The following is a 26,344-nucleotide window of genomic DNA, read 5'->3' as shown; positions in this document are numbered from 1 at the left end:
TTCATCAGTTGATAGACACTTAGGTTGTTTCCATATCTTGGCTGTTGTGAGTGAGAATGCTGTAGTGAACGTGGGGTGCACATATCTCTTCAAGATAGTGACTTGACTTCCTTCAGATATTTCCACAGAAGTTGGATCGCTGGGTTGTGTGGTGGCTCTATTTCTAACTTCTGGAGGACCTCCACACTATTTCTGACAGTGGCTGCACCAGTTTGTGTTCCCACCAGCAGTGCACAAGGGCTCCCGTTTCTCTACATGCTCGCCGACACTCATCTTTTGCCTTTTTGATGATGGCACTTCCAAACCAGTGTGGCAGATTAATTGACCATACATGCTTGGATTTACTTTTGAGCTTTTTATTCTGTTCCATTGATTGTTGTGTCTGTTTTCATGCTGATGCCATACTGTTTTGTTTCACGATAGCTTTGTAATACAGTTGGAAATCAGGGAGCGTGATGCCTTAGGCTTTGTTGTTTCTCAAGATTGCTTTGGCTATTTGGGTCTTTTGTGGTTCCATACACATTTTAGGATTGTTTGCCATATTTCTGTGAAAAATGCCACTGGAATGTTTTTGAGGTTGCACTGAATCTGTAGATTGCTTTGGATAATATGAGCATTTTAACAACACTTGTTTTCGCATCCACGAGCAGGGGTGGTCTTTCCTATTCTTTGTGCCGTCTGCAGTTTCTTTCATCAGTGTACAACAGCTCTCAGAGTACAGGTCTTTCACCTTCCTGGTTAAATTTATACCCAAGTATTTAATTCTTTTTGGTGCAGTTATAAATGGGACTATTCTCTTAATTTCTCTTGCTGCTATTTCATTCTTAGTATATAGAAATGCAACATATTTTGTGTATTGATATTGTGTCTACAGCCTTATTAATTCATGTATTAGTTCCAACCATTTGTTGGTAGAGTTTTAAGGGTTTTCTCCATGTAGTATCATGTCATCTGAAAATAGTGACAGTTTTACTTCTTCCTCCTAGTTTGGATGTCTTATTTCTTTTCCTTGCTCGATTGCTCTGGCTGGGACTTCCAGTACTGTGTTGAATAAAGGTGGTGAGAGTGCACATCTTTTTGTTGTTCCTGATCTTAGAGGAAAAGCTCTCAGCTTTCCACCATTAAGCATGATGTTAGCTCTTCGCGTTGAGTATGAACACCTGATCGCTGTTCCTCCTTTTGGCAAAACACAATTTTAAAAAGTAGATTTTCAGTTATTAGTAGGTTCATACAGTTCTTAATACCAAATTGGGGCCTTCCTCCCAGACTGCTGTCCTGCTACCACTGGCCTGTCTGTTCCTTGACCCTCATCTGCTTTCCTCTCCCCTCCCAGTGAAACTAAACAGGCAGGCAGAAAGAGAAAGGAACTTGGAGGTCATGCTGTCTCCTGCCTTGTTACGTGGGTGCGGAAACTGAGGCAGTGTGGGCAGCAGAGTGAGCTGGAGTTTGGGGTCATGCTGATAAGGGTAGGTGTGGGTTCTGTCACTAACCAGCTGTGGGAACTCTAACGAGTTCTTATGAACATACCACAGAATACAACTCCTCTCTTGTGAACTGGAGGGGATGTCTTAACGCCGGCACCATGTGGGACGTTCTTTGACTTTGTCCACATCAAGTGCATCATCCTACACTTACCTTGTCATTGGTGGAGCCAAAGTGGAATCGGCTCTTGACAACCAACCAGTGGTCTTTTCTGAAAGAAAGGCGCTATCACCGGGAGCGAGGGACCGGAGGGAACGTGCGCCTTAGAGTTAGAGTGACTCCAGCGGGAGCTCACCTTGCTGTGCCCTCTCTCTCTGGCTCAGCACTTACTCTGCACTCAAGATTTGTGGCCTGTCCAGTCAGACCAGGTACCTTCCCCGTTGTCAGAGCTTCTCCAGCAAAAATGGGATCTGTGCCAGCTGTTACTGGCGTCGGTTCCCTGTTAGGACCGTAACCGGGTGGTGTGTATTCTCCTCACGCGAAGGGCCGCTCCCAGGGGCCACTAGAGCCCCTGTGGGAAGTGTCCCAAGGAGGATGGAGGTTTTTAACCAGCGGTGGGGACTGAAAATAGATGCAATTTCAGTGGCCTACCTTCTCATCAGCCCAGGGTCGTTCCCTCTTGGCTGTCTTGGTTGATTGGGTTGGTTGTGAGGGTGGGCAGGGCAGGGCCCCCCCAGGGCCTCACTCCGCTCCCACTGCCGAAGAGCGCCTTGTCTGGGTGGTCCAAACGTCTGTCTTCACCGTGAACAGTGGACCCACGTGGCTGCAGGGCTGGGCATCCCTGCTCGCTGGTACTCATGGGCAATTTAAAAAGTGCCCTGTTAGGTTTTTACCCAGCAATATTTCTCTTGTCCCAGCAGCTTGACTCTAGCTTTAAGGTGGTATATGGCTTTACATATTTATTAAAAATCCAGGGAGGTAGATTATATATGTGAAGGTTATATCCCATATTATAGATACATTCATTTACAGACGCAGAAGTCTGCGATCTATGACAAGGAGTCATCTGCAACAGTTACATAAAAAAAAAGAAAAAGAAAGGGCTGCAGTGTTACTTCTAGTGAAGAAAAATGCAAAGACAGCTTGCCTTCCTCACGCACAAAGGGCAGTCCCACAGCTAACAGGAGACGCTGTCCTCGGTGCTGAGAACACATGCGAGGAGCCGGGCTTCCCAGCTGTAGCTGCGTCCTCTCTGAAAGCTGGCTGTGTGCTTGCTGCTCTTCCTGTCCGTGTTGATGACTGTGCATGCGTGTGTTCACCTTACCGTTCTAGAGGACATGGTTGTCGTTGTATTTTGAATAGCTCAGGGGGGCCTTTGGTGCTTGGCTCGTACAGCCCATGTGAGAGCACACACAAAGGTGGGGTATGTATGGGATTAAGTTGGGATCTCTGCATACTTAGGAGGGAAAGTCAGCGAAGCAATGGACTGAATTACACAGTGATCAGATAACTTGTGAGGCCCCACTTTAAGGAGCTGTAGGTGGGGGGGGCGGATTGTTGGGGTTTTGCATCTGTGCAATTGAAGACGAGGTTGCCAAGGTAGAGGAGATAGTCGCGTGTCTTGAGGTGTCCCGCAGACACTTCTGTCAGTGCCTCGCCACCCCTTGCCTGGCTCTAATAGCTGGGCCCCTGGTGTGTGACGGGGAGTTCTGGGCCTCCGGGAGCCCTGGTTCCTGATCCGTTCTGTGCACACTGGCTTCTGATGTGGGCATGCATGTACTTGTCCAGAAATGTAGAAGGGCTAGAAGTAGCTATCTCACTCATTCTGTGGTATTTTGTCAGACACGGGTACCTGCCCAGAGCATTTTGTGAAGTCCTCTAGAGAAGATGGGGTGTCCCCCTGCCACTGCTGAGCCAGGTAGAATGCAGCAAGCAGACGTGGTGCCTGCTCTCAGAAGCCTCCTGCTCTCCCCTTCCCAGAGCACAGTGGTGCTTTTCAGTTACCTCTTGCTGCTCTGTTTGGGAAGAGCCAACAGGATGCTTAGGACATTCCAGATGCCTCTCTGGTGTACCAGGGACCTGGGGAGCACTGTCTGAGTGCCCCAGCGGCTTCTTCAGAGCTTACAGGAGGCGGCAGCCACCTTTTCTGCTCATCACCACTCATCAGAAAGTGCCCAGTCATCTTTGATTGGGGAATAAAAGGAAAGAAATACGAATAAATGGAAGGAAAGTCCTGTTATAAAATCCGAGCCATACCACATCAGAAGCAGTGCACTTCAGTGCCGCTGTAAGACTTTTCAAGACTTAGTGGATGCACGGCTCTTGGGGCACACGCGCCTTGGTGGTGTCACCGTGAGCCATACCAACACCAACAGCACCATGCACGTGCAGGGAGCATGGTTTGGCCCACAGTGGACAGGGAGTCTCATACGGGTGAGCTGTGTGCACAGCCCTGCAGTGAAGGTCAGCTAACGTCCATGCAGCATTAGCTTCTGGTTGGACTGGCCTCCACATGCCTCAGGCAAAGCCTGACTGTATTACGGTCCTCTTTACCCTGGCACTCGGCGACCCGGCCCTGTTCATTCTGGGCACTCGGCGGGCAACGTGAGTGACAGCATTACTGAGCGTGCCACTCTCGGTGAGGTTCCATCATCGTGTTTATCACACATAACACTCTTCACGCCTTTCCTGCGGGCGTCTCTGTTATGTGAGGCAAAACAGCCACCTTTGAACTCTAAGACTCTAATAGTCTTTGAGTCTTCACGAACTCCTTGTGTAGTATGTAGGTTTTAAACTTCCATACTTTAATAATTTATGTTGTAAAATTGCAGAAATAATCTGGAAGAGTACTTAAAATGGGTCAGCCTTACTGTTCACTGCAAGTGTGGGCACTGCCCTTCGCCCTGAGGCTTCTCCACCTGGGCCTGGAGCCTGCCCCTCGCCCTCCCTGGGGGCTGCTGTGCAGATGGGCCCCGCTCCCTGTCTTTGCTTCCGCTTCATCCTCCGTCTTTAACTTGGTCTCTCTGACTGGCTCTGTCCTTTGGTGGATAAAGCAAAAAGCTTCTGCAGTAAACATTCCCAGCCAGTCACTTGCCTGCCTCATTCTTCAGAGGACGCCGCAGGATGGGGCTGCATGTTTGCTGGTCTTCTCTGCCCCCTGTCCTCCAGCCCTGCAGGAGCATCATGCCTCCGTTGCACAAGGTCACTGAAGCAAAGGTTAGGAAGCGCTCCACTGACACCGGGTCTTGTGCTGCCTTCTCTCTGCTTTTGAGCCTGTGGCGCACCTTTTATTTATTTTTGTTAGGTAGTACCTTTCACGTTCTAGACATCTTCCATCAGATACGTTTGCTGAGCCTCACTCTGGAGCACCAGTGTTGGTAGCTCGGGAGTAGAGCGAAGGCTGGCTGTTGTGGTGGGGACCTCGGTGAGGAGGCTGCGTGTCCCGAGTGGGATCTTCATGATGTCCTTCCTCTGCTAGACAAAGGCCTCCTTGGAGGGAGGGTCAGTGCTTTCTCTCCCATTCGCTTTCCAGTGCCTGGTACCCTGCCGCTATGGCTAGAGCCAGTTTGACTCCACAGACTGCTTGTGCAGGTGCAGCCCTTGTGAGGAAGCCCCCTTTGCAAAGCCCCTCTGCTTCTGACATGTCTCCACGAGGTTCCCAGCAGAACTGAAGAGATGGCTGTGGCTGGGTTCTGCCCTGGGGCCCGGGGGGCCGGCAGGGCAGAGCAGGAGGTGCAGGAGGCCCTTCCTCCTCCCAGGTATTCTCTTCGGGCAACTGCCGACATAGAATTTTACCACTGTGTTTGCTGTGGCTCGTGGTGGGAGGACCAGAGCCCTGGAAGCCACGCGTGGGCATGGGCGGCTGTGCAGTGGTTTCAGTCAATTGGCTCCTGGCTTGAAAAGCAGAGTGAGGACCCTACAGCTCACAGCATGAAAGCGGGGAAGGAGGAGAGGGTGGGGCAAAAGTGGCAGAGAAGGAGGGTGCAGGAGAGAGGGCTCTGTGCCCATCCCATTTCTGCCTCATCCACTGGGAAGGCAAACCCCACATGGTTTCCTATCCCACAGCTCCCACCTGGTGCCCTGCTCATGTGGAATTGAATGCATATATTCCTTTTTGTGAAACTGTTCACACTTTTCAGACATTTGGATTTTCTGAGACCAAAATGTGATACGCCAAAGCTTATGGGAGACTTCCATCATGGTTACATCTGAACATAGAGATAGGGATTCACATCGAACTTCAGAACTTGCCAAGAGTCGCAGGCAGAAGAGATGTCTGCACTCAGCTCCCGGACTTCAAGACTATGTTCTTGCTGTATCAGGTCTATGTCATTCATTCTTGGCTTTTTAAAACTATTGTATTTGGTACTTTCCTTTGACAGTATTTTATAATTATCTTGCATCTGAGAGATATGTTTCTGCAGCTAAATTGTATGGTCCCAAGGGCAGGGACTGTATCTCATTCTTGTTTATAATCCTCCGGCATCTGGCATAAAACAGTGCCCAGTGAATGCTTGGTGAAGTGCCTCATAGCAGCGATGAATGATTTTTATGGAGCGGATCCACAACATCCAGTTTTATCTGTTTCCTGTGCTTTAACATGGGGTCCGTATCATCTTGCTAGAGCACTGTTGGACGTTTAGCTGCTAGAGTAGAAATAAAGAAACAAGGCATTTTGATGTTTCTGTGGGAAATTTTCTGGTTCTGCGTTGGATCTGGGACTTCACCCTTTGATCATGTTCCTCGTTCTCAAATAATCTCCATCTGAAAAGAGGTTGCCAGCAGTGTTATAAATGACAGCAAGTGCTAGACCACGAACCCACAGAGGAAAGAATCACCAATCAGGACCAATCAAATCATCAAGACAAGGGCCTTGATGTCTCCATTCGGGAAACGTAGGCCTCCTGGGAGAACCTAGGTCAGAGCTCTTAGCAGAGCTGGGAGCAAGAGCAGGGCGGGCCAGGGCTTGGGGGAAACACGCGCACTCACCTACCCATCAGGGCTGCAGAGGGCCTCACCATGGAGTTCCTGAAGATGTTCTATTGCCACTGTTGGATGGAGCGACTTGTAACAGGCTTGGCATTTTTTGCTAAAACTGCATGCCTAGAAGTGGAATGTTTGATGAATCAAAGGATCTGTTTCTATCGAAGGACCAGGAAATTCCTTGCTTTGGTGATGGGGATGATCCATCTCTGGGAGGAATATTTGTAACGTAAATCAGTTAAGGAAAAATAAGTAAAATATAGGTTCAGTGAGGTGCCACCATTTGGTGAGACGTCAAATGCCCAGATTTTTAAGCTAAAATGAAGCCTCTCTGCAACTAATTGTTAGGAAGTGGCACTAAATTGCTTTTACTGGGGAAGAGTGTCTTACCGGCTGAAGGTAAAACAGACTTACGGGATGAGACCCGCGGTCTGATGGGTGCGGTGTGGGTGGTGGGAACTGGTTGTGTTCTCACAGGAAGGGGCCGCCGTCCTTGGGGGGGCTGAGGAGCCGCCACTCGCCAGGTTTCTTACCAGAGTCTCCACTTGCCTTACAGTAGAGGGTGTTTGCGGACTCGGAAAGGGAAGGTTAGGTGATGTCTGCCTGGTCATGACCTGTGCGCCGAGTGACAGGTGGTACAGGGTGTGGGGGACAGAGGTGCACACACCTGCCCGCCTGTGCCCCTGATGGCCCGCACCTGTCAGGAAGCCCATTGTTCTCCTGACGGGAGTGCCGGTGCCGGGGTGAAGCTCTGAGAGCGGGGTGCTCGGGGCCTCCACACAGAGTGCCTCGGCCTGGGGCCACAGCCATAGAGCTTGCTGAAAAGTAAACGACCAGGGTAAGGAGCATCCTTGAATTGCAGGCTTTGGAAAAAAACATTTTGCACACACGGGCAACTCACTGACAACTCATTGAACCGAGTCTGTAAAATGGACAGTATTCATGGGCCTCTCCTCTTGGGACGTGGTTTCCGTGGACACGTGTCAGAGCACAGAGCTCACGGGGTCGCTCGGTGTCCTCCGACCACGGGTGGGTGCACAGCTCTGACGGAAGAGCACACTGCCTCAGCTGTCTTCTCACCTCAGAAGAGTATCGAAAAACTGCTCTATAAGCCACTTTGAAGTTTGGGAGAAGACTCAAAGAAGGGTCATGTCTCATGACATGTGGAAATTATGTGAAATTCAGATCTCAGCGTCTAAGGTTAAGTTCACACCGCGACAGCAGAGTTGAGAGCTATGACAGAGACCGTAAGGCCCACAACACCAGAAATACTGATCTCTGGCCCTTGGCAGACTTACCTGCTGGCCCCTGGCTTAAACCAGCAGGTAAGTCTGCAGGCTCTTCGGTGAGCAGAAAGGTCACTGGATAGTGTGTTTCCTAAGGACAGAGTCCGTCCCACTGGTCATTGTGCTGGGCCTGGCATACATTCCTCAGGAACAGGAAAAATTAGAGCATTTTGGGGGGAAATTAGGAGGGCTTCGTAAACATTACACAGTTAATTTTTATATCATTCCTTTGAGGGAAATAAAGTCCTTGTTATGTTGGTAGGGAAATGAAGACAAAGATTGGTGTCTTGGCTGAGGTCCCTTGAAGGGTCTGGTGAGGGTGCACGTTCTGTGCTCCGGAGTCCAGCCTGCCCATGATGAAGCCTGGATTTGGGGTCTAGGGGGTGGGTCCGGGACGGTGGCTGGCTCTTGTTGGATCCTCTCTGTTGCTCCATGCCGTACAATGTCTGATGCTCAGTAAGTTTCAATACTGAAGATGATGTCTGCTGGAGCCAGGAACGGGACCTTGGTGGTGGTGCAGGCAGGCTCTCCTGTCAGGCTCTCGTCACAGAGTGATTTGCCCAAGGTCAGGGCACCAGTGTGTGTCACAGCCACGTTAAGAAGTCAGGGCTGCGAGGTGCACCAGACATCATCATTGCTTCCCACCATCTCCCCGAACAGCCTCTAAAGTGAAGAGCAAACATGGCGTGTGTAACAGCAAGTGTAGAAATCTTCATTCCAAGATCTTGAGTCAGTATTGCCCCTGCTGGCGAACCGTCACTTTCCAAATCAAACACTTCAAATTCTAATGATAAAATCAAAATGCTTCAAGGAGATCACATTTTTAAAGCACATCAGAATAAAATCTATGAAATGGTGCTTTACTGATTAAACTACTAAAACAGCCAGAGAAATACAGGATAGTGTAAATGTGTATTAAAAGAGATATTTAGAAAAAATGCTTTTACTGTTAGGCGCTCAAAAAGTTGATGAATGAATGAATGAATGAATGAATGAATGAATGAATGAATAGTAGAAATAGAACCTATTGGGAGCGCCTAGGTGTCTCAGTGGGTTAGGTGTCCGACTCTTGATTTCAGCTAAGGTCATGATCTCATGGTTTGTGGGATCAAGTCCCGTGTCAGGCTCAGCGCTGACAGCACAGAGCTTTCTTGGAGTTCTCTCTCCCTCCTGTCCCCTGCTTGCACTTGCTCTCTCAGAATGGGGAAAAAAAAAAAAAAAGAGAATCTATTGAAACTTTTAGTAGGCTTTTTAAGTTGATATGTAAGCACAGAAGATGACTCCCCAGATGGGTTAAATTAAATATGTCGAAGAAAACAGGTGGGAAACCTTCAGGGGACAGGCCCTCAGTCTGATGCTCGTGTGTACGTAGGACTTGCACATGCTTTTCCGGAGCATCCGCAGGCAGAAGGTCATTGTGTGACTGAGCAGGAGGGCACTCTCGGGCCCAGCCAACCCTCCTGGATCTGGCAGCAGATGACAGTGTCCCTTCTTGTGCCTGTGGCCCTGTGATGAGGGTTACACACATCACCTGGCGTGTCCCCAGTGTGTGGTTCAGAGGATATTAGCTCTGGTAAGCAGGCACATTTGTGGAGGAGCATCATCAAAGGTGGAAAAGGGGAGCGTATGGAGGAGCAGGAGCGTCTCCTGCTCTCGTGACGCTGGCGAGCTACAAGCATGGGGGCTGCGGGCCGCTGCCTGGCCCTGGTGCTACCCTGGTGCCTTTCCTGTGCTTCCGTCCCTAGTACTAAGGGGAGCTGTTTCTCTCTGTGCGGAGAGCCCCAAGGAAAGCAGATGTCCTCAGTGCCCACAGCCACCCTTCCAGGTTGTTCCGGAGGAGAGCTGGTGGCCGCCCATAGTTTAGTGAGGACAGGTTGGGCTGGCTCGGGACAGCAGGTGGGACACCTCATGGAAGTTCTCAGGGGAGATCTCTGGTGCCCGGATCTCCAGCACATAAGGGTCCAGGACGATCCAGATGCCCCACAGCTGACTTGCCTTTGCGGAAGAGAGACACGAGTCAGAATAGAGGTGTAGAGCAAGGCAGGCCACACCCAGGCCACCGCCCCCAAGCTCAGTGAAGCTGCTTGCTACACAGCCTTGCCTGTCCTCCCATGTGGCGTCTGTGGATGCTGGCAGGCCACAACAGCAAAATTGAGCAGCCTCAGCATGGAGCCTGGGAGCCGGCCATACGTCCACACAGACACTCAGGCTGGCGGTACCCGGAAGAGGCTCCTGTCTGTTCTGGGTGCCATTCACACCTGCAGAGAAGCTGTTTGCAGATTGGGGCCTCAGTCCCTCTCGATTTGTCCTCTGCTGTCCCTGCACTTCTCACTTTGAACCCTCCCTGGGACTTTGAATCTGGCCTCTGGCCTCCCCTCTGTTCACTGCTTGCATCTGGGCAGAGATGAAGGACTGGTGCTTAGAGCTTTCACGCTGGGCCCTGGCCTGGCCTTTCAGGCATCCACAGTCTGATTCTGTGTCCCCAGTCCCATCCAAAGCCCCCCACCCCTCCCCTGCCCTGGAGGCAGGCCCTGCCCAGACCCCGGCCTCACTGCCTCCTGCATATACCTGCTGCAGGGGGGCTCCTTCCTCTGCTGGGTACCCACACATGGCAGTTGCTGATGTGCCCCGTGACACCTCGCCAGTGATGCTACATCTGCTTCAGGGCCTGTCCCCTTCCTCTCTCAGCGAATAACCCTCTCTCCTGCTCAAGGATACCTGTCCCCTCTCCTGGGGTTTCCCTGGGCCACGGCTCTTCAGGACTGGACACTCGGCCTCATTCACCCCTGTGTCTTCCCTTGTACCCGCACTTTCTGGCAATTTAGCAGGTACTCAGCTAGTTTTGTTTAAATGGATTGAAATACATCCTCAGTTACTTGGGGTGGAAACTGAGTCCCCTGTGACTTTCATGGGATCTTCGTGCCTTGTCAGCACTCTGATGTTGGTTTGCTTAATACTGTCATCAGTACTGATGTGTGCTTATGTTCGTGCCGGATGCTAGCAGACGCATTCAGTCCTTGTGAGTAAGAATATTCACGGGCGCCCGGGGGGCCCAGTTGGTTGAGTGTCCCGACTCTTGGCTTCAGCTCAGGTCATGATCTCGGGGTTGTGCAGTCAGGTCCCACGTGGGGCTCCGCCCTCACCTGGAGCCTTTAAGACTCTCCCTCTGTGCCAACTCTGCTTGCACGTGGGCGCTTTCCCTCTCTGTAATTAAAAAAAAAAAAAAAAAAATTAAAAATAAGGAATCTTCAAATAAAATTTTTTTTCTATAGAAGAAACAAATCTCAGGATGGAATTTTCATTTTAGCTTTCTGTTTCAAACCCCATTCCACGGATTGGCAGAAATGTACCCTGGCTTGAGGGGGGCAGGTGTCCCTGAGATGTCCTTGTCCCTCTCTCTATGCCTGTGGTCCCTGTGCTGCTCCCACACTGCCAGCCCACAGAACGTGGGTACCCCATGTAGCATGTCTCCCCTGGGCTTCAGCAGGCCCACAGGTGGTGGCAGGGCCTGTGCCCTCTTCTCCCTGTCTCTGTGCCGTTGCTCCAACACTTCACGCCCGTGGCAGATCAGAGCCTCTAAAGTTCTCCCAGGAGCTATAGACACTGGAAAGTAAGAAGCCAGAACTTCGTGACTTGTGGCCTCATTGCTCCTGTGTATTGGTTGTAGGATGTCTTTGGTGACCACGATCCAGGCAGTAAGGGGGAAATGGTGGAATCACGGCTAACGGTTTAAATATTATCTCACTCTGTTTCTTGTAAAGGTCAGCCTTTTGTCATTCTCTTAAACTTTTCTGTGATTGTACATTCGTGAGTAGAGCTGTAGACCTCGTGGCGGTCGTGGGTCTGACGGCGGAGGTGGCAGTTTGGGTCTGACGGCGAAGGTGGGCGTGTTGCCATGATGTGCGAGGATGTAGGAGGGCAGAGAGGTGGAGGTTTCACCGAGCCCGTCTTTGGTGCCATAGGATGGTGTGGGATCTCCTGCGTGCTCAGCGACTCGGCCTAGAGAGGGTCCCGGGTAGGGGGATGGCTGTGGAGTGGCCAGTGGTATGCTGGCCCACAGCAGCGGGGGCTATACCCTGCGGGACGCACACATACTGTGCCGCTCCCTCCGTGGTGTCCTCAGGCACCCCGAGGTCTTCAGGTCGACACGCCTTACACCCAGCTCCGCTTTCTCTTCTTTGCCCTATTCTTTCGTCTTTCGTCTTTCCTGTAAGCCATCCAAAGAATACATTGAAATTGTTTTGTTTGTTTGTTGTGCGTGGTCATCCATTCTGGACCTTAAGAGCGTGTCAGGAGGGCTGCAGAGGAGAATGGTTGGTGCCCTGCCAGCTGGCACCTCGAGGCTCCCGTCCTGCTGACACTCGCTCCTGGGACAGCGTGCCGACCCGGCCAGGCAGAGAGTGTTTTCTCCACATGCTGCTCCCAGGGTGCTGCCGCCAGCCAGTCCCTGGGGCTCCGGGCTCCTGTGTCCTGCTCTTCTGGGCAAGTGTCCACCCATGCTCCAAGGGCATCTCTTGCACAGCACGCTCCTGCCTGGATTAAAGATGTGACACGAAGTGGCATTGGGTGGGAAGGGCGTGGGAGAAATGGCTCTCTTGTGTGGCTTCTCAAGACGGGCCGTGGAAGGGCCAGCCCTGCTGTTGTCACTGGCCCGGCACTGCCCCTCCCCTGCCCCTGTGCCTTAGGAGAAAGGGGAGCCCATTTGTATTTCCCTGCAAGGCGGCCTTAATGGATCTTCATGTATTTTCATGTAAATTTTTGAATAAAAACAACAAGAAAATTTTAATTTTCTTATTGAAATATAACTGATATGCAATGTTATATTAGTTTCAAGTATATAGTAGACAGCTATTTCTAAATGTTTATTTTTGAGAGAGAGAGAGCATGAGCAGGGGAGGAGCAGAGACAGGGGAAGACAGAGAACTTGAAGCAGGCTCCAAGCTAAGAGCAGAGAGCCGGACACGGGGCTCAAACTCAAAAACCATGAGATCATAACCTGAGCCGAAGTTGGACGCTTAACCAACCGAGCCACCCAGGCACCCCACTCAACAGCTATTTTTTTGTTAATGTTTATTTATTTTTGAGAGCGAGAATGAGAGAGAGAGACCCAGAGTGTGAGCAGGAGAGGGGCAAGGAGAGAGGGAGACAGAGAATCTGAAGCAGGCTCCAGGCTCTGAGCTGTCAGCACAGAGCCTGACACGGGGCTCAAACCCACGAACCTTGAGATCATGACCTGAGCTGAAGTGGGACACTTCACCGACTGAGCCACCCAGGTACCCCTCCAATTTTTCTTTTTAAACATGTTTCTATGAAAGGAGGCTCGTGAGTTACCTGGCTGGCTCAGTTGGTAGAGCATCCGACTCTTGATCTCGGGGCTGTGAGTTCAAGCCCTACGTTAGGTGTAGAGGTTATTTATAAAAAAAAATTTTTTTAACACTTTATTTTAGTTTTTGAGAGACAGAGTGCAAGCAGGGGAGGGCAGAGAGAAAGGGAGACACAGAATCAGAAGCAGGCTCCAGGGTCCGAGCTGTCTGCACAGAGCCCGATGTGGGGCTCAAACCCGTGAACTGCAAGATCATGACCTGAGCCAAAGTCGGACGCCCAGCTGACTGAGCCACCCAGGCGCCCCTCAACAGCTATTTTTAAATTACCTGCTGTGTGCAAGGTGAGGGGCCTTGCTGATAGGACGGCCCCACACACTCGCCTAATGCGTTTAACCTGAGAATGGTGTTCTCAGAGGCTCACGTGTTTATCAGGCACATCTGGCCATGTCGTTCCTGCACTTACAAATAAATGGCTTTTCCAGGGCCTACCAACTCTCCTGACTCCGGAGGGTGGAGTAACAGCGGGATGTGAACAAAGGCCAGACCAGCATCCTCCGCTGGTCCTGCCCCTGCCTATCGAGTCTCAGGCAGTACCCTTGGGGGTTACTTTGTACCGTTGTGCCTCACTGCAGGCAGGGGACCCTAAAGGTGAGCGGGAACTTCAGGCAGAACCTCTAAAATCTAATCAGCCTTTCAGACCAGAGGAGCTCCCAGGTTTGTTTTTGGTGTTTGGTTTGTTAGTGTTCTCACCCCGTGTGGGTTTCCAGTTGCTCACGGGACAATCCCGCTGGTGAAGCACTGTCTGAAACTGAGTTTAGGTTGGCTCAGGGGCTGCAGCTGGCCAAGAATGGTAGTTTTGTTCCATAGGATCATCGTTTTACATAACTGCCAATAAGCCCTAGTTAATGAGCCTTCCTTGGCATGTGAACCCACGCCACACCGTTGACTGTTTACTGTTAAATATTTCCTGTGAAGCTTTGGGACATCAGAACTGGTTTTTCCAGTTTCTGGGTCCCCACCAAATGCCCCATCACCTGGGCAGGAAACGTGCAGGGCTTAGCTTTTCCTCGTGTTTATTCCAAAGCACCTTAAATCCTATTTCTAAAACACGGGCTGCTCATCTTTATTGATTTTATTTATCTGTAAGGCCATACCTTTTAGCCACATGGAGCTGGTCCGTGCTTACTGGTGACTGAGCCTGGGCCAGGCCCAGCCTCCTGCCCTGACTTGGGCTCCCAGGGCCCTCAGCGCCAGTTGTTTGGGGAAGAAGAACGATGGCTCTGGGGTTCCTCTGGTGGGAAGGTGGCCTCAGAGTTTCAGGTGTCAATCCTGCAGCCTGTGAACACGGTCTGCTCTCCTCTTAGCCCAGTTAGTGTAAGTCCGGGGCTTTCTCTGCTCACCGAGGAACCGGGGAGTTGGTGGTGGTCAGCAGGCTTCCCCCGTCTCTTCGCTCTGTTTCCCATGTAACTTCAGCCAGTTTGGGACAGTCCTCTCCCTGAATAGACTTGTGGAGGAGAGGGGGTGGGTGTAGATTGTCTTCCAGCCCTCACGTTATAATCAGAAAAGGAAAATCACAAGGCAAACGTGGCTGAGAAATGCTTTTTATTTTTAAGTTTGTTTTATTTATCTTGAGACAGCACACGAGCTGAGGCGGGGCAGAGAGAGGGAGGAGAGAGTGAGAAGCCAGGCAGCTCCACACTGTCAGTGCAGAGCCCGGCGAGGGGCTCAGTCCCTCGGACCGTGAGACCATGCATGACCTGAGCCGTACACCAAGAGTTGGCCACTCAACCGACTGAGCCCCAGGCGCCCCTGGCTGAGAAATACCTTAACATGTTCTGGGAAGTAGAACTTTCACAACCTGGCGCTTACAACGGTACCTTCTGCCTTCCAGATGTGGAGGCACAGGAGAGCCCCGCCAGCGTGCCGGCTGATCCCGACACTAACGCAGTGCTAGCAAGCAGTTGTACGTGGCAGTGGCTCAACCTGGGTGAGCCAGCTGAGGGTCTGAGGCCCCGCCACCAGCCCTGCCTGTGCTGTCTGTCCCCTGGTCTCCCTGGGTTTTCCACGCTTGCTTGCTTCGAGCAGGAGGAAGAAAGCCATGTTTAGGAAACTGAATTAATGGCCGTACAGCTTCTTGAATTAAAAGTGTCCCTAAAGTGCCGGTGATGTCACCGCCCATCCTGTGACCCCAGGGCAGCGTAACGGCTTGAGACCAAAGTCCCGCATTAGTTGTTTCACCTGCTTTGACGTGGTTACGGGCTCACTTCTCTTACAGAAGTCGTTTGTGAGCTGTGAGATGGGGCACAGCATGTCCAGTGCAGCTCAGTGAGCCTAGAGGAAGTGCAGTGAACGGTGGGCCCTCAGGGGCTTGGTTTCAGCTGCCCACTTCGCCCACATGAAGAACATGTCCTTGGTGCTGCCCTGTGCTCACTGGTGCCACCAGGACCTGGCAAGTCCCGACTGTACCCGACAGGGTCGCCGGGGATGGTGTTTGATGCTGAGGCTTTGTTTTCACTTAAAAAAGTGACTGAGCATGAACATTGTCTTTTACGGTTAGTTATTTTCCAAGAGCAGACTTTACAGTTTTCGTCACTCAGTCCTGAGTGACGCGCACGGTTAGTTGGGTGTTTACAAGATAAACTCTGCAGATCGCATCACTTGACCTTCTATCACTCGCGCCTTGCTGTAGCACATGACGACTTCGTATTTCTGGCAGTGGGGGAAAACTGCATTTGAAGGGCTTTGGGAGGACCTCAGTAGGTCGGGTTTGGGTGTAAATCTGTCTTCATTCTGTTGCGCTTTGGTTCTTCAAGGACCTACACGTTTGCAGCGCACGTGGCACTCCTCAGTACCGATGGTGCGCTGGGACCAGGTGAGACCACGGAAACCCACACGAGGTATGTGACTCGCTCGCAGTTGCTCAGCTGGGACGGGGACGCCCAGCCTGGCTCTTCTTGTGGTAGCCTTGGCACTTGGGCCGCTCCTGAGCTGCGGTTAAAGTGAGCATGTGGAGCCTGTCCACTGTGCGACCATGGCTGTGACCCATGTTCCGGCCTGGAGTTTGCTAGTTCAGCACCCCGCTGAACGAGGACTCACAGAGGAGTGCTCACGGTGTGCACACGTGTGGACAGCAGGGCCTCCTAGAGCGGAAGCTGGCACAGCACAGCTCTTAGGGCCGTGTGCTGTCCTCAGCGGCACACGGCCGGGCACACCGTGCCTGCCTGTGCTACAGAGAGAGGCCCCCGGCTTGTGCGGAGTCACGACCTGCCCCGTGTCACGTGGCACATGTACAGGAAGTCAGCGGTTGTATCCTTGTACACAAGCATCATATTAGGAACTGGAGCCGATGTACTTCCTAACAGAGACCCTCTGCCTGCCATTTGTAGGGTCTTAATAGAGAAGTAAATCTCATATGTCATGTTGATACTTAAGCAGCAAGTTCACTCTTTCAGTAGAAACTGAATGCTGGCCCAGTGCCAGACCTGTACTGGGGGCGCAGGGGCAGGAAGGTGGTCGTCCCGGGAGGGTGGCTCAGCAGGAGTGCCACCGTGGTGACCTCCTCCTGGGGCGCGGGGGCAGGGAGGGCATTCCTGTCCCCCCAGCTCCTCCAGGCATCTACCCCTGCACTGGGATTTGATGAGTCAGAGGTGAGAATAGAGTAAGGACGGGAGGGCCTCAGAAGGGAACAAAGAAATTCGTTGGGTTCATTGAGCAGCTTAGAGCCTCTAGAGGTGATCACAGCTGGTCAGAGCTGTGGCCTCTGGTCACAGCTGGGACTCCCCTGGCTGTTGAGGAATCCAGGGGGCTTCGGACAGCAGAGTGACATGAAGCCCAGCCCTTCATGGGGGGGTCACGTGTGCCAGTGCAAGCGGGGCCTGGAGTGGGGACAGAGTGGGTTCAGCGAGGGGCCTGGCATGGTGGAACTGAAGGTCGAGGTGAAGAGAAAAGTGGTGCAAAGTGTGCAGGAGGCAGGAGGAGCCTGGCGTGGGATCCCGTTTTCCTGGATCAGCAGTCCGAGGCGGGAGGTGAAGAGCTCCGTTTGGGGAGGGTCACATGTGAGATGTATGTCTGCACAGCGGGACCCACAAGTCTGGAGCTTGGGGAGAGTTGGTGTTGGAGGTGGACTTGGGCAGCATGAGCACATGCGGGTTTATCAACACAGGGAGAAGAAAGAGGTGTGGCCTGAGGACGTCCGCTGGGGGTCTTGAGAGCACCCTCATTAGGGATGGCAGAAAGAGCGTGGCAGAAGACGGGCACCCAGTAGGCCGGGCGCCCGTGTGTGGGTGCGGTCAGGAGAAAGGATGAGGAAATGAACGTTGGACTTAGACCTGGAACAGCTTCTGGAGAGCAGTGGGGTGGAGGCCGGTGGGGGGTGGGGGTGCTGAGACAGGTGAGGGTGAGACCCCCTCCCCTCCATAGGGCCTGGAGAGGGGGAGTGTGGAGAGGGAGAGGATCGGGGGCCAGGTCAAGGGTGACTGAGTGCAGGCACAGGGGCGTGGGCACCCTACAAAGGAGAAGGAAGTTTCCTGCTTCAGTACAGCCTGCTGTGTGAGCCACTCGTGAGTGGCTCATATGGTGTTTCCTGACCCCGCGTGTCCAAGACAGAGCGTGGCCCATTCTTGGTAGCCTGGAAGCCCTGAGAAAGCTGGGATCAAAAGGGAAATGATTATGTTTGAGAAAGAAAACTATCAACACATCCAGCCCTTTAACACTGTGACCTTATTCCCAGTTTAATGTGCTTTTCTTGGTTTAGACTTTATTTTTAGTGTTTGATAATTAAATGGGTAATAGAGGCTCCAAAACTGCCCATGTCTTTTGGTGGAATTTCCTCTGTTAACACACTTTGCAAACCCTCCAGCAAAGATTACATCAATGTAAGGAAAGCAATTGCTGGTCCCAGGGTTACGGCCGTCTATTTAAAGTACTCACCTGCCACAGTGTGTGTTTATTTTTGTCAGACCCTGAATTGTTGTTGTACGTGTGGTATAATTTTGAGGATTCTTTAAATGGGAGTCTATGAACTGCAACAGGAAAAAAATACATCTATTTTCACCAACTTGTAACTGAAATTCATCATTTCCCTTATGTAGTCAACAAATCCTAATAATAATGGCAGCACCTGTAGGTTTGTCACCGGGAGAAATCACAGAGGATCCCACGTTACGTTACAGTTGGAGAAATTCATACATGTTATCTCCTGTCCTCATTTTCTCAAAATTATGGTTATTACAGCCACTGTTTTCTTTTTATCTTTTAAGGTACATATGGAGAAGTTACTGTAAATTACTGCATTGTAAATTTATGTTATTTTGAAAACTATACTGTAACTAATTCTTTTATAAACCTATGTATTTTATTGTATGTATTTAATGTTATTCTGAGAAAGAACCCATAGGTTTCACCAGGTTGCCAACAGTATTTTTGGTACGAAAACATCGAGAACCCAGCTGTGGAGACCAAGTGTGTGGGAGATACATCCTGAGGGTGTCTGGGTGGGTTTTCCTGTTGAAGACAAATAGAAAAGCTAACAAAATATTTTTTAAAAATAATAAATCAAAGTACCAGATGGCTAAAAGGGCCATAAAGAATTACTGAGTCGCGACTGTAGGAATCAGAAGTCCAGGAAGGTCAGCCCAGCATTTGGGAACCACTTTTGCTCCAGAGTATTTGCCTGGTGAGAAAGGAGAAAATATAATTTGCCACCGTCAGGAGTAGACGAGGTATCGCCACAGACCTGCCGAGAGCAGAAGGGTGAAGGGAATGCTTCGGGCAGCTTTACACATACACAAATGCAGCAGCTTAGATGTAACAGACCAGATACCCCTAAAACACACATGACTGCAGTCTACTCATTACTAACAGATAGTTTAGACGGCCATATAACTGTTAAGGAAACTGCATTCATAGTTTTCAAAACTCTCTCCAAAATGCATCTATAACCTCGTTGGTTTCACCGGGTCCTTTATCAGTGTTCAAAGAATTAATGCCACTTCTACCCATTACCTTCCAGAAAATACAAGGAGATGGAATACTTCCCAACAAGACCAATATTACCCTGATACCAAACCCAGATAAATGAATTACAAAAAGGGAATACATCAGACCAATGTCCCTTGTGAACATAGACACAGAAATCCTTAGCAAAATGTTAGCAGATCAAATCAAGCAATGTGTAAAAAGAAGCACACGGACCAAGTGGGATTGTTTATTGCAGGGATGCATGGCTGATTCAGAATTCAAAAATCTGTCTCTGCAATTCTCTAAAATGCCAATGAAGAAAAATCACATGATCACGTCAGGTATTCAGAAGAATAGGCATAGAGGGGACCTTCTTCACCTCAGTAGAGAATATCTACAAAATCCCCTGCAGCTGGTATCATGCATACCATGGAAGGACTGCATGTGTCCCCCTGTGGTGGTGAATAAGGCCAGGAGGTCTGCTCACATCGCCCCTCTGGAGCTCAGGGCTGGCACTTGTGGCCTGTGCACCGAGGCTGGGAAAGGAAGCAAATGACATGCAGATCACTGAGTGAGAGAAAACTATCCCACTTTGCACATGACAAGATTCTCTACATAGAGAATCCCGAGGAATCTACCAAAAAACTCCTAGAGCTAGTGAGAGTTCAGCAAGACCTCAGGCTGAAGATCAACATAAAAAAATCTGTGTGCTGAGAATTATAAAATGCTGGTGGAAGAAGTCAAAGGAAACCCAGGTTCGTGGAGAGAGACGTACCATGCCCATGGACTGCAAAGCTCTGCACAGTGGAGAGCTCAGTTCTCCAAATTGATGGACTGTTTCTAGCCAAATCCCAGCAGAGGTGTTTTTGTTGTTATTGCTATGACAAGATTATTTTCAAATTTATATGGAAGAGCAAAGGGACTAAAATACAGCCAAAACCGTTTTGAAAAAGAACAAAGCAGGAGGAATATAGCTTGTCAACATAGCTTGTTGTGTAACCACACTGATCGAGACCGCGCGGATGGGCTGAAGGATGGACACGTGGGTCAGTGGAACCGAGCAGAGAACCAAGAAGCAGAACCACAAAGGTACTGCCAGCAGATTTTGGCAGAGTGAGAAGGTCTTGTCAACAACACGTGGTGCTGGAGCATTTGGACAACCACAGACAGTGGAGTCGTGACCTTAACCTTACTGTTCATTCGTGGAAAGTTGAACTCAAGTGGAGCGCTGAGCTAAGTGCGAAGTACAGCACTATAAAACTTCCAGGGAAACAGGAAACCTTCGGGATCTAGGGCTCGGTAGAGAGTTCTTAGGTTTCACATCAGAAGCATGATCCATAAAAGAAAATCAATAAATTGCACATCATCAGAATTAAAAACTTTTATTCTGTAAAAATGAGGAGACACCAAGCTACTGACTGGGAGAAAAATATTTGCCAACATGTCTGACAAAGGTCTTGTAAGTAGGAAATAAAAGGAGTTTCAAAACTTAGCAGTCAAAAACAAACAGCCCACTTAGAAAGTAGACAAAAGACACAAATAGACATTTCACTAAAAAAGATATTTGGGTGTGAAATATCAAGCAGTTAAAAGTCTTTCAAGATCTTTGAAGCCACAGTGAGGGGCCACTGCGTATATATCAGAGCAGCCAAAACTACGCACGGTGAAGGTGGCAAAGGCTGGCAAGCATGGGGGTGCTTGGAGGCCAGCTGCGCAGTGAGGGGAGCACTGGGAAAAGTTCGTCCGTTCTCTGAAAAGCTAAGCGTGCACTTACCGCGTGCCTCAGCGGTTCCCCTCCTGGGCACTGGTCCCACAGAATGGAAGACTTCTGCTCACACAGAACCTGGATGGGAGCATTCACAGCAGCTGCGTGTGTGGCAGCAAGAGCTGGAAACGAGAAATGTCTTTAAATAGGCGAGCGCTCAAACCCCTGGCCCATCCACACTGTGGGTTGGGACCAGCCATACAAGGGAGGGCCTCACACACACAACAGTGTGAGCGGAACTCAGTGTGTCGTGCTGAGCGAGGAAGCCAGCCCCGCACAGCCACACTCTCGGAACGAGACAGGGAAACGGAGAGTGGGGCAGGGCCCCGCCGAGGCTGTGCGTGAAGGGGGTCTTTGTGGTGATGGAGCAGCTGTGTCATGGCAGTGGTGGTGGCACAGGTTGCTCCTGTGATGGAAACTGCGTAGCACACACGCGCACACATGTACACGCGTGTGGAGGGGCCCATCTCCTGGTCTTGATGCTGCACCGTGGAGTGTAGAACGTTAGCACTACGGGGAATGGGGTGCGTCCATGGGACTCTCCATGCAACCCTTGCAGCTTCCTGTGAATCTGTCAGCACGGCAAAATAAAAGTCCCAAAGTAGCCACGCGCTGCCTACGGACACACACCTGGGGTGGAGGAACACCAAGAGTCTGGGAAATAAGGACAGAAGTGAGCCACGTTCTCGCCTTGAGAAACTGGTGTGGCCACGTTGCAGGAAGTGGACTTCAAGCGGGGATCGCCGGAGACGAGGGCTGTGTCCTGATGACGTCACAACTGGCTGACAGCGTAAATTAGCGTGAGCAGCTTCAACGGTATTTCCAAGAGTGGCAGACTTGAGAAGAGAGCTCAGCAAACCATGGCCCTGTGGGCTGGATCCAGCCCATAGCCTGTTTTTGTACCATCCTGCGAGCTAAGAATGGTTTTTACGGTTTTTTTTTGTTTGTTATTTGAGAAAGAAACAGAGAGCAAGCAGGGAAGGGGCAGAGAGAGAGGGAGGGAGACAGAATCCGAAGCAGGCTCCAGGCTCTGAGCTGCCAGCACAGAGCCCGACACAGGGCTCGAGCCCACAAGCCGTGAGATCACGACCTGAGCCGAAGTCGGACGCTCAACCGACTGAGCCCACCAGGCGCCCCGGTTTTTACATTTTTAAAGTGTTGTGTCTAAAAAAGAATGTTCAACAGAGACTGCACAGGGCCAGCAAAGCCTGGCATCTTTACTGTCTTGACTCTTCACAGAAAAAGTTGATTGGTTGAGTCCTGCTGTAACACATCCCTCTCCAGGGCTGATGGAGCGAGCAGAGGGAGAGTCACTAAGGGTCAGAGCACGAGAACACAGTGCACACACTTGACCTCCTCAGCATATAGATGTGCGCCCCAGCGTTGCAGGACAGAGTGTACATGGGGACCGCTGGCATCGACCGTGTGGTGGTCCTAGTGCCAGCCAGTCTCAGACCGTGGAGGCTGTCAGTCTGCTTTCTGACCACAGCAGAAGTGAGCTGGAAACCAACAGTAACACAAAAATTGAAACTCCCAATTATTTGCAAATTAAATAGCGTAGCGCTGACTAACTCATGGGTGGAAGTAGAACTCACAGTAGATATGAAATAATCTGAATGACAGTGAAGATGGTAATATTGAAGTTTGCACATGAAGCTAAAAGCTGTTCTTAGCAGGAAATATACAGCATCGAGTGAATATGTTGGGAAAGAAGGAAGGCTGAGAGCCCGCGGTGTGAGTTGACGTCTCTGTAAATTAGAAATGAGCAGGGGTGCCTGGCGGGCTCAGTTGGTTGAGCGTCTGGCTCTGGATTTCAGTTCAGGTCATGATCTCCCGGTTTGTGGGATCAGGCCTCGCATTGGGCTCTGCGCTGACTGCTTGGGATTCTCTCTCTCCCTCTCTCTCTCTCAAAATAAATAAACGTTAAAAAAAGAGAAATGAGCAGATCAAACCCAAAGAGTGTGACAGGAAGATCATAAGAGCAACTGTCAATAGGAAATCATAGGAGAGGAGAAAGCATAAACGGCCCATTGGAGCGGCATCCTTGCAGGTCATGTGGGCACTAAGGAGATAATGAGAGGGTATTATGAACAGCATTACAGCAGTGAATTTGGAAGGTTAGGTAAAATGAACGTACTCCTCAAAAAATACAGTCTATTTAGTAAGACTGAAACAGGAAGAAATAGAGAATCCAAGTGGTTCTAAATCGGTTGAAGACATTGACCCTGAATCAGGAAACCACAAATCCCGATGGCTCCTAGCGAACGTCCCTAACACCTAAGGAGGAAGCAGCATCACTAATCCAACTTCTCTTAATGAATCCAGCAAAACCTTGGTACCAGAGACAAAAACAAATGAAAATTATAGGCCACTCTCTTTCATGAAATTAAATTCAAGACTTCCAGATAAAATGCTAGCAAATTAAATCTGGCAATATGTAAAACTGATACAGAGTTGATTTAACATTTGAAACCAGTATGATTCACTGTAGCACAATAAATAAGAAAAAGCATACGGTTTTGTTAATGGATGCAGTAACAGTATGTGATTCAATTCAGTACCTGTTCATGATAAAACCCTCAGTCCACTAGGGTTAGAAGGGCACTTCCTTAATCGAGTCAAGATTAAAATCCACGGCAGAAATCATACTTAATGGTTAAATATTGAAAGATTTTCCTCTCTAGTGGGCGTGAGTGTGGGGTACCTTCCTTCACCATGTCTGTCGAATCGGAAGCCATGGCCAGAAAAGTCAGAAGAAAGAAATACAAGGTGTAGGGTTTGGAAGAAATAAATAAAACTTGTCATCGTTGACAGATGACATGATTACGTGAATGGAAAAATCACATCTACAGAACCATCATTAGAAGTAATAAGCAGATTTTACAGGTGCTAGATTCAAAGCATATACAACCCAACTGTATTCTGTAAAACAATACCAGGTAAAAATAACACCCCAATTTTATGTTTATACTAACCTCAAAGAAAAAACAAGGATAGGAAAAAACAAAAGTTGTATAAAATCTCTACATGGACAGGCACAAAACATTTCTGAAAAAACCTAGCTTGAAGAAGACTCACCATTTAAAGGTGTCTGTGGTCCCCAAAGTCATGTTAGAATCTGTGCGTTTCCTGCACAAAGTCCGTGCAGTGGCACACGGGAGGGCAGTGAGGACAGCCTTCACACTCACAGCATGAGACAGCTTCACAAGCAGTGTCACCATAAGCCAGAACCTATGCTGCCTGATTCATTTCTGTAAATTCACAAGCAAGTAAAACCAGTGACAATTTGAGAGGCTGGTGGGTGCTTACCATTTGGGGGCAGTAGGGGTGACAGGGAGGCCACCAGGGCTTCCTTATGCTGACAGCATGTGCTTTGTCGCCTAGGTGTTGGCTACACGGTTTGTGAAAATCCAAGTGGCACACGTAGGATCTGTGCTTTGGGGCTGGCATAGCTCATGTGTAATTGGGATGTATGATCAAGTACACAAGGGATGAGCACAAGACATGAACAAGAATTGATTCCATTACAGAAAAATCTGCCCAATTAGAGAATTTCTCCCGGCGCCTGGAGAAAATACGTAACATCTGTGTTAGGCACATTGGTCTGCCATTGAGTAGGCGCTGTGGTCTGAGCATTGGGGTGAGGCCCACGGTGCTGGGGCCAGGGTGAGGAAGCTGAGGACTGCTCACAGTCTGCAAGGTCGAGGCAGAGAAGAGGGGGTGTTTTAGACCGACGTGGTCCCGTGGCACACTGTCCAGTTGGGAGGGCTTAGCTGCATGTGGCCCTGAGCACTCGAAGTGGGGACAGTGCATCTGAGGAGCTGACCGAGTTTGGTTTGTGGTTCATTTAAATTCAAATATCACACATGGCTCCTGGTGGCCAGCTCTGGTGGTGCAATTCTATAGATGGACAGCTACAGCGTGTGCATAGATGAGGAAGTGCACGGGCTCGATGCACTGAACACGCAGTGATGATGGAGGGTTCCTGAAGGGCAGTGAGGTAGGTCGTGTGTCGGGGAACGGCCGGCCAGCACAGGCCTCAGCTGGAGAAGCCTGTAGAGCAGGGAATGAGGACCCCCACCTTGAATTAATCAGCGTCCCCGCAGCCCCACAAACCTCTTCTGTGGTGGCTCGTTTTAGGACAACTTAAAAAGCAGTGCTATACAACAAATACGTTTTCTTTTTTTAAAACGCTTATTTATTTTGAGAGAGCGTATGTGTGCACACGTAAGCCAGGGGGAGGAAGAGGAGGAGAGAGAGAATTCGACTCCACGCTCAGCAGTGAGCCCAACGCAAAGCTCCATATTACAACTGTGAGATCATGACCTGAGCTGAAATCAAGAGTTGGATGCTTAACTGACTGAGCCACCCAGGCGCCCCAACAAATACACTTTCCTTAAACCTTAGATTAACTCTAGGGTAATCACAGTTGGTGATAACTTTCTTAAAATGATGATCTTAAAATGATCAATAACTGAAGTGAACCCTTAAAAAGGAGTTAAAATGTCTTTGATTTATTTTGTGGTTGATTTTGGTTTTATGAACTCTATTAGAGATGCAGTGACATTTAAAATAGCCACCATTGGGGGCGCCTCGGTGGCTCAGTCAGTTGAGTGGCCGACTTCAGCTCAGGTCATGATCTCGCAGTTTGTGGTTTTGAGCCCTGCGTCGGGCTCTGTGCGGACAGCTCGGAGCCTGCAGCTTGCTTCGGATTCTGTGTCTCCTTCTCTTTCTCTCTCTCTGCCCCTTCCCCACTCATGCTCTGTCTCTCTCTCTCTCTCTTTAAATTTAAATAAACTTGGGGCACCTGCATGGCTTAGTCTGTTAAGCATCCGACTTCGGCTCAGGTCATGATCTCGCAGTTCGTGGGTTCGAGCCCCACGTCGGGCTCTGTGCTGACAGCTCAGAGCCTGGAGCCTGCTGCGGATTCTGTGTCTCCCTCTCTCTCTGCCCCTCCCCCACTCACGCTTTCTCTCTCTCTCTCTCAAAAATAAATAAAACATTTAAAAAAAATTTTTTTAAATAGCCACTGTCGAATTGGAGCAGCCTAGGTCAACCAGACACCTACAGATTTAGTGGAGCTAACCTTGACCAAACCATGTGGGGATGTGCTTAGGTGTCAGTTCACCTGTGTGCGTTCAGCACAAGCCAAGAATGCCAGAACCGTGAGCGGCGGCAAGCTCTCACCGAACGCAAGAGCCCGCCTGTAGCACAGCCACAGCCAAACACAGTGAGCGTGTGTGATGTCAGGGTAGATCTGGCAACGAAAAGAGAAATTTAGATTCGTATGACCTTAGTTTGTGAAGTTACTCACCAGCCCTGTGCGATAATACCTATAATTGGAACAACTGAGTGTGATTTTTTTTTTTAATTTTTTTTTTCAACATTTATTTGTTTTTGGGACAGAGAGAGACAGAGCATGAACGGGGGAGGGGCAGAGAGAGAGGGAGACACAGAATCGGAAACAGGCTCCAGGCTCCGAGCCATCAGCCCAGAGCCCGCCGCGGGGCTCGAACTCACGCGAGATCACGCGAGATCACGCGAGACCGTGACCCGGCTGAAGTCGGACGCTTAACCGACTGCGCCACCCAGGCGCCCCTGAGTGT

General features: G+C 50.0%; 1 protein-coding gene across 6 annotated transcripts in view; it reads left to right on the top strand.

Moving 5' to 3' along the window:
• Window positions 1-26,344, top strand: part of FAM120B (family with sequence similarity 120 member B) — a 96,541-nt gene that overhangs the window by 44,883 nt on the left and 25,314 nt on the right. The window lies entirely within an intron of this gene.

The sequence above is a fragment of the Herpailurus yagouaroundi genome, unplaced genomic scaffold (assembly GCF_014898765.1).
Source record: "Herpailurus yagouaroundi ecotype Mexico unplaced genomic scaffold, PumYag 198, whole genome shotgun sequence".
Classification (NCBI taxonomy): Eukaryota; Metazoa; Chordata; class Mammalia; order Carnivora; family Felidae; genus Herpailurus; species Herpailurus yagouaroundi.
This window is presented reverse-complemented; position numbering and strand designations above follow the sequence as displayed.